This window comes from Ursus arctos, unplaced genomic scaffold (assembly GCF_023065955.2).
Source record: "Ursus arctos isolate Adak ecotype North America unplaced genomic scaffold, UrsArc2.0 scaffold_12, whole genome shotgun sequence".
NCBI lineage: Eukaryota > Metazoa > Chordata > Mammalia > Carnivora > Ursidae > Ursus > Ursus arctos.
In genome coordinates this window covers 7,376,772-7,390,055 of record NW_026622786.1, presented here as the reverse complement: position 1 = coordinate 7,390,055, position 13,284 = coordinate 7,376,772, and the positions used below count along the sequence as shown (strand labels likewise).

Below are 13,284 nucleotides of genomic sequence, written 5' to 3'. Positions count from 1 at the left end.
CGCTCACGGATATCATCCGTTTTAGCAAAGGGTGCACAGAACTTATCACGGGTCACAGCTTTCATCCAGGAAGTGGCGCACTTGTCTCGAGGAGACTGTGGTGTCCAGGACTCATTCACTGTTCGAATACCACAGTTCCCAAGCCATTCAGGCCCTTTGGGTTCCTTAGGTCCCCTTTACCTCCAGCTCCTAGCATTTCCTGGAGAGAGCAATAGTCCTGTACAAGCTTGGAAATAGCATAATGGTATTTTTCTTGCACGTGGGTTCTTAGCCTGAGGCCTTCGGAGCCCATAAACTCTCTGAAACCTTATGTGAATGTGTCTGCAGAAACTTTCTTCTGATGGGAAGACCCATAGCTTTCTCTTGGACTCTGAAAGGATTCACGGCACAAAAACAAAACAAAAACCCGGCAATAAACCATGGCTACAGAGGACTTACAATACATTCCCTAGCATAGTACTTCAGAAGTCCACACTGGTTTTGGGGAGGAGGGATAAGAGCCCACTGCACCACTATATGCCATGAAATCTTTTGGTGGGTCACTGGAGAAGAGAAGATACGGACAGCAGGTCCAAAATCAGGTGGCAGTGAGAAAAAATGCCAGTTAATTTCAAATAAGGGCTACAGCAGAATGAGGGGTGCAGCAAGAGGGCAACCTGCCTGATTGGTTTGCTGGTCCCACCCAGCACCCTATTCTACAGATGCATCAGGCAACAGAGACTCAGAAAGGTTCAGTGAAATACCCATGAACGTACCAGTTAAGGGCAGACTCCAGCTTAAATCACTGACATCGCAACTTTTGTTCCAATCCCCTTTCTATTCAACCCCACGCAGCCTACGGTGCTTGGCTGAAACACTCACGCTGACGATTTGTCGTCCCCCCCCATCATTACCTCACCTGCTTTTCACTTCCTAATCACTTGTGTTACACGGCAGGTGCACTGAGAGGGCCTTAAGTAGCTGTTCAAGCCTCTAACACACTGCCTCTCTGGGATGCAGCTAATTTATACAAGTTTGACCCTGGGTTTATGGCTCCCATCAGCTGCTTACTTGGGCAGTGAGTCAAAGCACATTAATCAAGCCATTACCTACCCAGGACACAAAATGCTTTGTTAGCTAATCCTCCTTTTCTCGAAGGAGAAAGAACTAAAATCTGGCCAAAGTCGCCAACTCGTTCCTCACAAATCTTCAAAGTGTTTGCAAAGTCATCCTGCCTACAAATAATAACTTGGAAATACCCAGGTGAAAAAGGGGATTCTGGGAGTATCAAAAAACTCTGCAATATCAGGAGCCCTGGTTCACACCTAATGACAAGTAAAAAAGCGTACCCCCCATACTCATCCAACATGACCCATTACTACGAATACAGTTTCTCAGATTCACCCTCTTTTCTATTACATCTGTTTGCCGCGGCTGTAATAGTTCCTTATTCCCTGTGTGGGAGGTGACGCAGAAGCAGGCCAGGTGGTGGGAGCAGGCCAACCACAAGCTAAATGTTGCTGAAGGAACAATATCCACAGATAATGAGAAAATCTCACAACTGTTTTTGTTGAAATGTCTTTAAAGGATCCCTCGTTTCACCAATAAGGAAAATGAGGACTGGGGGAAAATCAATGGCCTGTCTGAATTCACAAAGGTAGTGAGTTGGTGGCAGAACTGAGACTACCATCCAAGTTATGTGATTCCTTGGAAGTTGAAGCTCCCCTGCACGGAACTCTCCCAGCTCTGTCATGCTTATGGGTTTAGTGCTTTGGATTTACTGATAGAGCACTTCAAGGACGCTACGTTCTTTCCTCCTATTTTCCTTGTTCTCTTCCTGACTCCTAATTTTTTTTTCTATTTTGATTTTAATTATCTTTCCTCTAAAAAAAACCACAGAAAATGTTCTTCAAACTTATCTTCATGTGATGCTTAGAGATGGTCTCTGATTTAACTGTTTTTCTTAGACAAAACAGACATCTTGTTGGCTAGAATAAAGCAGTCATTTGAATTAGCTTCCACTTAACAGACCATTAGGGTAAACAGTTAATAATTCCAAGTCCTTGGTACAGCATTTGAAAGAAAAGTCATCATAAGAGAGAGGGGGGTGGTTAGAGAGAAAAGAAAGCCAAGGAAGCATCAACCTGAAGAATTAGTATTCATTATGCCATTTTAAAAGAATTTTAAAAGACATTTTTCTATCAAACCATGAAACTCTTAAGAAGGGACACTTTTTCCTCACATTATCATCTTTTAAATGCCCCAAACCAATAATCAAACTATATTACATTCCCTTCTGCAGTGCCATTTTTTGGCCAACAAGTCTCACGGGCTCCTGGGCAAAGGAGGGACCGGTACCAGGGGTCCCTGATAAACTGAGTCATCATCACCACACACATCAGTTTCCCAGTTAACCGCGGTCTTCCCAAGTGTGAGCCATCTCAGCAGACAGTATTAACTGCTAACATTTCAAGAATCAGGCTCATATCAGTACCGGCTATAATTTTCAAACTTCCAAATCCAGCGGTCTCTTCCCCTCTGGTCTTGCCATTGTGAAAATTAATAAAGGGAAACCTTGCTAAAGTAGAGTCTGGAGGGTAGGTGAGGCTCAAAGAGACCACCAGCTACTCAAGTCAATTAAAGGAAGCATTGTCAATTACAGACCCCAAAGGGGAAAGATGTACATTGCATCTCCTGCAAGAGATCAACTACCCTGCAACTCAGCCAATGAGAAGTGTTCATCAGCCTGGCCTCGGGCTTTTCTGAGCTGGCCTGCATTCAAAACAACCTCTCTCCACTTCTTCTCCATAAAATAATGTTTCTCTCCTTTGTTGCTTGGACTTGACTATGGTTTTGCCATTGCTTTCATGTCTCAAATTACAGTTCTCTATTGTTCCCAAATAAACCCATTTTGCTAGTAAAATAATTGACTTTCATTTTTAAGGTTAACACCATCAACAGTGTAAAGTGCTTGGCATTCATAACAGGGATTTGATAAATGACTGCAGAAATCCTGTTGAGACACTTTTCCTGGAAATTCTCTTTCCTGGGCATCCATGTTATTACACTGTCCCAGTCCTTCTCAGATCACTTTCCACTTTGTCTCTTCTTAACGCCTAAAAAAGTCAACCTTCAAGGTTCTTGTTTACATTTTCTTCTCTCTCACCCCTGAACCGTCCAGCCCCTTTTGCTAATTTTAAATAAACACCTCTATCCAGAGACCTCAATTTGAGCCTCTTGTCCCCAGCCCTGATACACACTCCAGGTCCATGTTTCTAATGATGCACCAAGCATCACAAGTGAGCAGCTTTCATAACTCTCCTCGTCCTGACGTCACACGGGACACAGGACAGGAGGCACCAACAGACCCGGGTTCAAGCAGAAGTTTGCACCTACATGTCATACACCCCTAGGGCAGTTATTTACCTCTTTGAGGCATAGTTTCCTCATCTATCCAATGAGAAAAACAAGTGACCTTGAAAGGCCATTGTGAAGACTAAATGAATTTCCACTTGTAAGGTAACCATTTGTCATTTTCAACTATAATCTGATCCTCATCACACCAAAAAACAGCAGTTCCTTTCCTGAATCTTTATTACAAATCAGCTCCTCACAGTGCCCGTTAATGCCTCTCTGTCCTTACTCGCAGTGAGGCTCAAAACCCTTGAGTCTGACCCTTCATCACCCCTTTCAATCAGATCCATTGCCCAGTCCTTCCTTTTACTTCTTTCCTTTTTCTGTGGCCACTAGCACTGCCATTGACACTCTTACCAGTTACATGCACCTACCTACACACCACTGCTGGATCCATCTTGAAACAGTTACTACTCCCTCTACTTCTCCTGCTCAGAAACCACTCATTGACTCTGCCGGTCTTCAAAGAAGCATGAACTCCAAGTCCTCAACAATGTAACCCAAGACTCTCTTACCTCTTCCTGACCTCTAACCGGCTAACCCCAGGCAAAAGGGATTGCTTTATGCCCCGCAGAAGGCACCGGTGTTTTTCCTCTCTAGCCAGCTCTTCCTCCTCAGAGAGAAACCACATGAAGCACTCTCTCCTTTCCTGGAGGGAAGCAGTACCTAGAGTGGCTAAAAGCTCAGACTCTAGAGCCACACCACCTGCATGAATCCAGCCTCTAGCTCTATGACCTTAAGCAAGTTGCTCAGTCTCTTCAAGCCTTGGTTTTTTTCATCTGTAAAATGGGTCACAACTGTATGTACTCTATAGGATTATTGTTAAGTGCTCAGAGGGAACTACTGTTTCACTTTGTATGACTCTTTAAGGTACTTTTCCTTATCTTATTCTGTCTGATATTAGTTTTTAAAATATAATCACAGTTACAATAATTTATATCTTGTTTGTTCTCTCTCCCTCCCTCCCACCTCCCAACTGCCAGGTCCTGTTGGGAACATACCGATTTACTCACTTTGGTTATTCCCCACATAATGAGCCCTCACATATATCTTGAAATGGATAAAATTAGGTGTACTTATTTCTCTCCCTCGGTCTCAAAAAGAAGAACTAACAAGACCAGGAAATGTAGTGATCTGGCCAAGATCACATCAGGTAAGGCAGAGCCCTGGAAACAACCTTGCTCTCCTAACAGGATCCAATAACCTGTCAGCACCAAGAGCCAAGCATGCTTAATTATCCTGCTAAATAAGTGGACGTGATAGACAGTGGTGATTAGCTTCAGAAGTTAGACAGAATGTTCTCGAAAAAGAATCCTGCATCCCTTAGCCAAATGCCAGCACCCCTTGTTTGCATCCAATTGTCCTGTTGGGAGTCCTCCCCTCCACTCCAAGATTTTAACACTCAGTTCAGCTCTGCAAAGAACAGTGGTGGCGCAGAGCTGTGTTTGTGTTTGTGGTGGGAAATGCCACTAGACTCTGCCAGTCTGACAGGACAGCTGCTTCTCTCTCACCCCCGGAGGAAAGACAGGACTAGAAGTAACAGAAATTAAATGACTAATGAACAAAGACTAACAACTTCAGAAGTTGCTTGGTTGGGGAGGGGGAAATACGGGAGGCAGAACAGGAAGCACAAACAAATAGAGAAGAAACTGATTTAACGCTGAAAGTATCTACTCAAACCAAAGCTTATTCTCTGGCCGATTTCAAGACTTTTGTGCTTTGGTTTGGTTTTCTTACTACTATAGGAAGGGCATGCGTGTCTTGATTTCTCTTCTCACCTACATGCAATCATCAGCCTAGAAACCCCTTTCCTAAAGGTCCAGAATTAAGCTATGAGACACACATAGACTCTTGAAGAAGTTTGTAAAAAGCATACATGCCTTTTATCTACAGAAAGTAGGTGACCAGAAATATTTACCAAACTACCAATTCAATCAATACCCACAGTACCTAGTAGAGAGTAGGGAAACAGAAATTAAAGACAATGAACTACTTGATTTAAAAAGGGGCAAGAGATCTAAACAGACACCTCACCAAAGATCTATAGATGGCAAGTGAGCCGTATGAAAAGATGTTCAACGTGCTACGTCATTGGGGATCTACACATGAAAACAACAACGACATACCACCACGCAGTTATCAGAATAGCAGAAAATTCAGAACACTGAGGACGCCAAATGCTGGTGAGGATGTGGAGGAACAAGAGCTCGCTCTTCCTGCTGTAAAGAATGCAAAACGGGACAGCCGCTTCAGAAGACAGATGGGCACTTACAAAATTAAGCATTGCATCCCATATATTCCAATAGTCTCACCCCTTGGTATTCATACAAATGAGTTGAAAACTTACGTCCACACACAAAAACCTGCACATGGAGGTTTACAGCAGCTTGATGCATAATCACCAAAACTTGGAAGCAATCAAGATGTCCTTCAACAGATCAATGGACAAACTGCCATATCCCCAGAAAACAGAATATTATTCAGAGTTAATAAGAAATGAGCTATCAAGTTATGACAAGTCGTGGGGGAAACTTAACTGTCTATTACTAAGTGAAAGAAGCCAATCTGAAAAAGCTACATACTCTATGATTCCAACTATATGACCTTCTGGAAAAGGCAAACTATGGAGATGGTAAAAAGAACAGTGTTTGCCAGGAGTTAGAGGGGAGAGAAGGATGAACAGGTGAAGCACACAGGATGTTTTAGGACAGTGAAACTATTCTGTAGGAAACGAGGATGTCATCATACATTTGTCAAAACTCATGGAATGTACAATCCCAAGAGTGAACGTTAAAAACTGTGGACTTTGGGTGATAATGATATGTCAATACAGGTTCATGGATTTTAACATACCTCCCTGGTACGGGAGGTTGATAAGGGGGGAGGCTGTGCATTTGTAGGGGCAGAGGCCACACTGGAACTCTCTGTACTTTGCGCCCAACCTTGCTGTGAACCTGAAACTGCTCTAAAAATAAAGGCTACCTTTTATAAAATTGTATCTATTTCCTCTGCTTATAGAACATAAAAGCATGCACCCTTTGCCACACGTCAATTTTCATATTAGGAAAAAATCAAAATGAAATGTTTTAAAATATAACACATTCATTCACCTAACAAAGTTACTGAACATTTTACCATGTGCTTCCATTATTCTGGGTTCTGCTCTGTGGAGGTTACATTCTAATGAAATAATCTTAAAAATCCACTGCTTTCTTTTTTTGTTTTTTTAAGATTTCATTTATTTATTTATTTGAGAGAGACAGAGAGAGAGAGCACAAGCAGGGGGAGGCACAGAGAGAGAGGGAGAACCAGGTTCCCCACCAAGCAGGGAGCCCAACGTGGGGCTTGATCCCAGGACGCTGGGATCATGACCTGAGCCAAAGGCAGATAACCCACTGAGCCAGCCAGGTGCCCAAACCCACTGCTCTCAAAACCACCTACTGCTACCAGAAATCACAGTCGATACCTGCCTGAGAGATTATTAAGAAAAGAGAAAATAGACTAGGGGTAAAAAAAAAAACAGTGACTCTTTGAAATATACAAAGGTTCCTAAGGGGGGGGGGAGAGTCAACAAATGGCAATGTGTTCTTCCCATAGTGCACCGCCTAAATGTTATCAAGCATCAAAGGTGTGGTAACCACTTGAATATGCACAGCACTGAGATAAAAGTGATACATTTCTTATTAATAAAACCCAGGAGGAATGGTTCCTGTTCTCTGACTTACGATAAGATCCTAATAAAGTTCTTAGACAATACATATCTAAAATGCCTCTCTGAATACAAGTAGGCCCTTTCCCCCTAACTACACATATTTTAGCAAATTAAAGCTATACAAGCTATATATATGGGGCTATATAAGATGCACGCTTTCCCCTTTGCAGGCAGGGACAGGAAGACTCGCACGTGGCCCATCCATACACCTAGCTGGAACACCGTCGCTAGCCTACGGATACACAGTGAATGACCGGCTGAACAAATGTAGGAATCCCAAGAACTAGCCTGTTGGCCTTTAAAATGACTCATGTGCTTAGTAACAACCCCGGGGCACACTGTGTTTATACCCAGGTTTCCAAAGTGCTGTGTAGCCTTGAGGTCAGGGGAAAAGGTGGCACAGTCAGCCTGGAGAGATGGATTCAATCTTGCGGTGGGTAAAAGCCTTTTCCACCCAAAGAGGAGAGGCCACTGACCTCTACCATCCCCATTAATACATGATGCAGTAAAGCCCAAATCCACACCCCACCCAAGTGATGCTGCACTCCCAGAGGTAAAAACGGAATGAACTCTCTTCCTTCCTCACCCTAGCCTTACCTCTCACCTCCCCCAACCGTATCTGCAGAAGCATTCTGATTTTCTCAGATGTGCAACAAAAGGCCCGTCCTACAAGATTACGGTAGAGGTGGGCATGACATCAAGGGGGGAGGCATGGAAGCAACGGTCCCACCCATGCTGCCCAATATCCATAAAAGACCATTATCACTTAGCAGTGATGTTGTTAGTCAAGCTCAAGATGGTGGAACAGCAACACAGGTCTGCTCTGGCATATTTCCAGAAGGTGCTTTTCTCTCTCGCTCTCTTTTTTTTTTTTTTCCAGTTTTCAAATTGGGCATGGAGCCCAACATGGGGCTTGAACTCACGACCCCAAGATCAAGACCTGAGCTGAGATCAAGAGTTGGACACTTAACTCACTGAGCCATCCAGGCGCCCAGAAGGTGTTTATTTCTTGTGGCAGTGCCATGAAAAGGATGAAAATTAACTAAGAAAATGATCCTTCTGACCTCTCTCCCAAACTGTCAACATGCAAATGATGTTTCGTGTCTACATTTCTGCATTTTCAGTCATACTGATTTATTGTTAACTCAGTTCCTGAAGGTCCACTGTATGCCAGGTTGTGCTCTGGACATATGCTCCGTGCCATACGCAGGGACTATGCAAATATTCCCACACAGTGTGGGGGCTTATTCAGGTTTGCTTTCATCAGGAAGACATTGAGCTCCAGGTATTTCAAACAAAGCAAAAAATCAGAGAGGCTGAGTGTGACCTGGAGTGTCAAGAAAGGCAGCTTGAAAAGGGTAAGACTTGGCCGGGAGGGAGGAACAGAAAGAATTCAGATAGGCTGGGAGAGAAGGGGAAAGGATTCCGGGCAAACAGTTCTGTGCTCAAACGTCTTATTAGGGGTTCTGAACCTGAGCTTTCTAACTAACACCCATGGGAGTTTAAAGTCATAAGAATAATGAATTTATCAAAAAGCAGTACCTCTCAGAACGAGATCCACTAGGATGACTTTAGAAACCCAACAGTGCTCCTGGTAGGAAATCTGGAAAGTGACGGATCTTGGAGAAAGAAGAAGAGAGACCTGGCAATTTTCTCCCAGGGTAAGCAAAGATCCACCCATTCTGAATAGGACAGGGAGTCAACAGACCCAATTCCAGGCTATCTCTGGATCAGAATCTGGGACTTGAAGCAAGTTTCTTAACTTTCCTCTGAGTCCCCATTTCCTCAATTTTTGAATGGAGATAATAATACGTAAGTCGGGGCAATGTATGGAAATTACCTAGTTCAACAGTCGATACACAGATGTTCAATAAACGTTAACTGTTACTATCATCACGTGAAAAAAAAGAAGCACGAAAAGCTGTCCGGTAGGGTTAAGTGAGGGACTACAAAATGGCAGCATCTTTGGGGAAAATCTGAGAGTCTTATCTGCCTTGCACTTTTATATACAATGTTTTAATCCCGGGAGATGGCTTGGGCTATAAAAAAATCAAAGCAACACAACAGATGTCAGTGGTTTCACTGAAAAATACCAGGATGGCCTTTGTGATGCTGCTTCCTAGAAAATACATCTCACCTTCACAACTGAGAGGGAACAGTCACCTCCTTCAGTTCGTCAGCCAGGCAAAAAGTCACTAATTATCCACCTGGGATTAACCCATTCTGTACCCTGTCTGTAAGTTTGAAAATGTAGGCTGGCAAAGAACCTATTCAACAAACTTTTTTTTTTTTTTTTTTTTTTGGAGTTGTTTTCATTTTTATTATGTTTCACTGTCACAGCAACGGCAATAAAAACAAGCGAACAAATAAAATCCAGCAAACATCCCAAGCTGGGGTGAGGAAGGGGTGGAGGTGGTCGAGACCAGAAGAGATATGAACCCTTATTCAACAAACTTTTAATGAATGCTTTGTACTAGACACTGTGATAGATCGTTTTAGGGCCTCTTAATCCAGGAGCACAAGGAAAAGCACCAGACTAGCATGCACCAGATGCTTTCGATTCACAATTGCAAGGAATCCTCACAGGTCTATGAGAAAGGCCCCATCCCTTTTTTTGTAGAAAAGGAAAGAGATAAATTAAGACATATGCATTCTTTCACTCATTCCTCATTTACCTATGCATTTCAAATAAACATCTGTTCTGCACTGCTAGATATAAAGCACCCGGGAGAGAGAGCCATTGCCCTCAAGGGGTTTACAGTCTGAAGGGAATAAAATTAACATGTAGCTATCACAAGGCAGACCAGACATGTGAGTCATCCAAAGGATACAAAGTACCATGGGGATGAGATGAATTCTGATTGGGAGGTGTGGGAAGACTTCTAGAAGGGTGCTACATCAGCTAGGCTAGGATTTGCAGAAACTAATCAGATGCAGTGCAGGGATGCCTAACAAGCATGGAATCCAGCCTGGTGGAGACACACACTGGTGGAAGACTATCTGTGGCGTCTGGGAATGGGGAGCTGTTTGCTGCAAGAATGGGTAGGTATTTGGGGGTGCCCTGGATCTAGTGGAGGACTAAGGTAGGTGGGCACAGAACTGTGAAGGGTTTTGCATGCCAAACTAAGGTGGTACCGATATTGAGTACATTAATATTACATAGTGCTAAGTAACTTGTTCAGGAGAGGGGAGGAAAAAAAGAAGGCAAAGAAGTCAGATCTTAGCTACAAAGAAAAGCCCACATAGCACTGGGGTAGCTTCAAGCTCCAGACCTCAGCAATTTTTCCGCAGGGGGGTGTCGGGGGGTGGGGGAGTGTTCCCCACTCTCCATGAGCAGGCAGGGTCTTTCTTGTCTTAATTTATCATCTGTATCATCAATTTTTGCCCTTTCTCCTTTCCCTAACTGGATGCTAGAAATGAGGCAAACATGTAGATTCTGAGGCAATCCAAAAAGCTTTTTTTTGGGGGGGGGGGGATGTGGTGCAACTCCATCGGCCTTAGTCATTAACCTTCAGTGAGGTCAGCCTTACCACCTCACTCCAGCTGCATCAGCTGGTTTGCCTCAGTCTGATTGGTTTCCATTCACCTCCTTAATCCCAGAGGTTTTTGAAGGCCATCCATGTTTTCCTTTGTGTGTAACGTAAAGGGTGGCCTGACTTCCCATTTAGGACTTCACTTCACTCTAGTGCCATCTTACTCTCTTTGGGGCCCAGCTGGAATTCTGACATCAAATTTTCCCCCAACAACAACCTCCACCTCCCACACGTGCACGCGCACACACACACGCGCGCGCACACGCACACACACACACACACACACACACACAGCCAGAAGGTTCCAACTAGAAATCATCTTCCAAACTGATAGAGATTTCCCCCTCTATTTTGCCATCCTCATGCCCTCAGCACGGACAACTGGGTTTCCCCCCTGCTCCATTCTTACCTTACCTTCAGAAGCTTCACCTCTCCTACAGAAATCAGTGTCCATAGCGTGTCTCTCCCTATAAACCATTTATATCAGGTGCAGGGCTCTTTGCCCTACCACATCCTCCTCACCATGAGCCTTGGCTGCTCCTGCCTCACCACCCAAGTGGCATTTTTAAAGTCCATTTGGCTCTTAAAATATATTCCACATTAACTAATATCCGTATATTGGCTTGTTAAGAGAAGGAGGTAACCATCTGGGTACAGCATTTAAAAAAAAAAGACAGGGGAAGGGGAAAAGGAGAAACAGAGGGCCCTTAGACAAGTGAGTTCAGATACAGTAGTAACACTTGGGCGGTGTTCAAAGTTGCCCACTCATCCATCACGGCTCCCCGAAGACTATTAACTTGCTAGCCATTACCCCACCGCCTTCACCACACCCTCAGTCCCCCAGCGAAGAGGATAACGCCAGAGGGGATGCCGCGTATTCTTGTCACCCCATAGGTAAAGGACAAATAGGTCCGCTATAAAGGCAGGAATACAACAAGACCAAATTGAATCCAGCCTAGCGCTCATGTAGCAAGGGGTGGGTGATTCACTACTAGGGGGAGGGGGACAGTTAGGAAAAAGGAAAATCGTGGAAAGTCCCAGAGGAAGTGGTAACCCGATTCTCGAAGCCTGGCCAGAATGTACACTGGCCCTTAGGTACGCTCAGCGCCCCTATTGCCGCTGCCCACCCCCCCAACCTCTTACTCGCCCTCTCCTCCCAACACGCGCCTCACCCCATACCTCCACTCACAGCATTATCCTTGGGTGGACGTGTCAGCTTTGCCCCGCTACCCACCCATCGGCATACATGGACATCTGGGGTTGGGAAGTCTACCAGAGCTAAACGGCCACCCTCCAGGGCGACAAGCTGCTACCCATCTCCCCACCCACTCATCCTTATTGTGCCATTTGCCCAGTCTGATGGCAGCCCAAGCCGCTGATGTGAGTCGGCTAGAATGCAGTGCAGAGGGCAAAGGAGGAACACATTTCACAGGGACCCAAGATGACCCGCTGCCCCTCCTTGGAGTGCCCCACCCCCACCCCTCCAGTCTCGAGCGGGGCTGGGGGCGCAAACAAGGGGAGGGAAGCACATTCGGTCCCTGTCCGCAGCTGCACACAAAGCCCTTCACCTTCTCCTTGCCTTCCAAGCTCCTCCCAGGGCTTCGTTTTTCCGAGGGTCTCGGATGCCCCCTTCGGTGGTCGGCGGGACGGTCCCACCCGCTTTCGCAGCTCTGCCTCCGACCTCGCGTCTCAGCCGCCTGCTCCCCGCCCCTCGCCACAGACTCCGGAGGCAGCTCAGCCCAGGCTCGGGGGCCGCAAGAGCACCCTACGCGCGCGGGGCCCCTGCTCCCCGGGGGAGCGGACAGCGGTCCAGTGTGCGCCCCACAACTTCGCCCAGCAGCTCCGCCACCCGCTCACCGGCGCACAGCCCAAACCCACCGCGCTCGGGTCGGATCCCGACCAACCCCAGCCCCAGGCGGTCGTGACCCCAGCCGCTGCCACGCTCTTACCTGCGCGGCGGCGAGGAGCGAGGGCAGCGCGCGCCCCGGACAGAGCCCTGCGCCGCGGCGCGTCTGCCCTTGTGCTGCTGCTGCGGCGGCGGCGGCGGCTGCGGCGGCCGCGGGCTGGCTGGCTGATCTGGCTGGCTGCCCGGCTGACTCCTCACTGGGGCTTCCTGTAGGGCTGGACAAAGGACATTTCCTGGGAGGAGCAGGGGAATGTTCCCAGCATGCCTCGATTTGTAGTTCCCGGGGACTTCCTGCCACCACGGCAGCGGGCGGCCGGGAGCCTTCCCCGGCCAGACCCGGACCCGGCACGCGAGGACAAGCGCTCGCTCTTTCCCTCGGCGCTCCAGGGCCGGGAGCGGCAGGGGCGTCCCGGCCCGGGCCCTGCCCCGCCCCACCCCGCCCCGCAGAGCGCCGGTCCGCGCGCCCGGGTCCGCGCTCACCCCAAGGCGGCCGCCCTCCAACTGGTGGCCTGCCGCGGAACCGTCGCGGGGTGCGGGAGGGCTCTGCGGTGGGAGCGGCCTTTTCTTCAGAAAGGAGGAAGTTTGGGGTGGGTTCGCTTTGAGTTGACTTGTTTTTTTCAATAGATTTTCTTTTTCTTTTTCCTTGTCTTTTTTTAAACCGCCGGAATCCTGCTGGGAGCGGATTAAAGAACTTGACTGCTCACCAGGAATTCAGGTTCCTTAAGATCTTGGCTCTTCAT

General features: G+C 46.6%; 1 protein-coding gene across 4 annotated transcripts in view; it reads right to left on the bottom strand.

Annotated features, from left to right (window-relative positions):
- ZNF697 (zinc finger protein 697) overlaps positions 1-12,714 on the bottom strand; it is a 28,559-nt gene extending 15,845 nt beyond the window's left edge. For all 4 annotated transcript variants that reach the window (XM_057310332.1, XM_044378618.3, XM_044378619.3 and 1 more), the window contains exon 1: positions 12,588-12,714. The gene's annotated coding sequence lies outside the window, so the exon portion shown is untranslated. The remainder of the gene's footprint in view (positions 1-12,587) is intronic.
- Between the last annotated feature and the right edge of the window lie 570 nt (positions 12,715-13,284).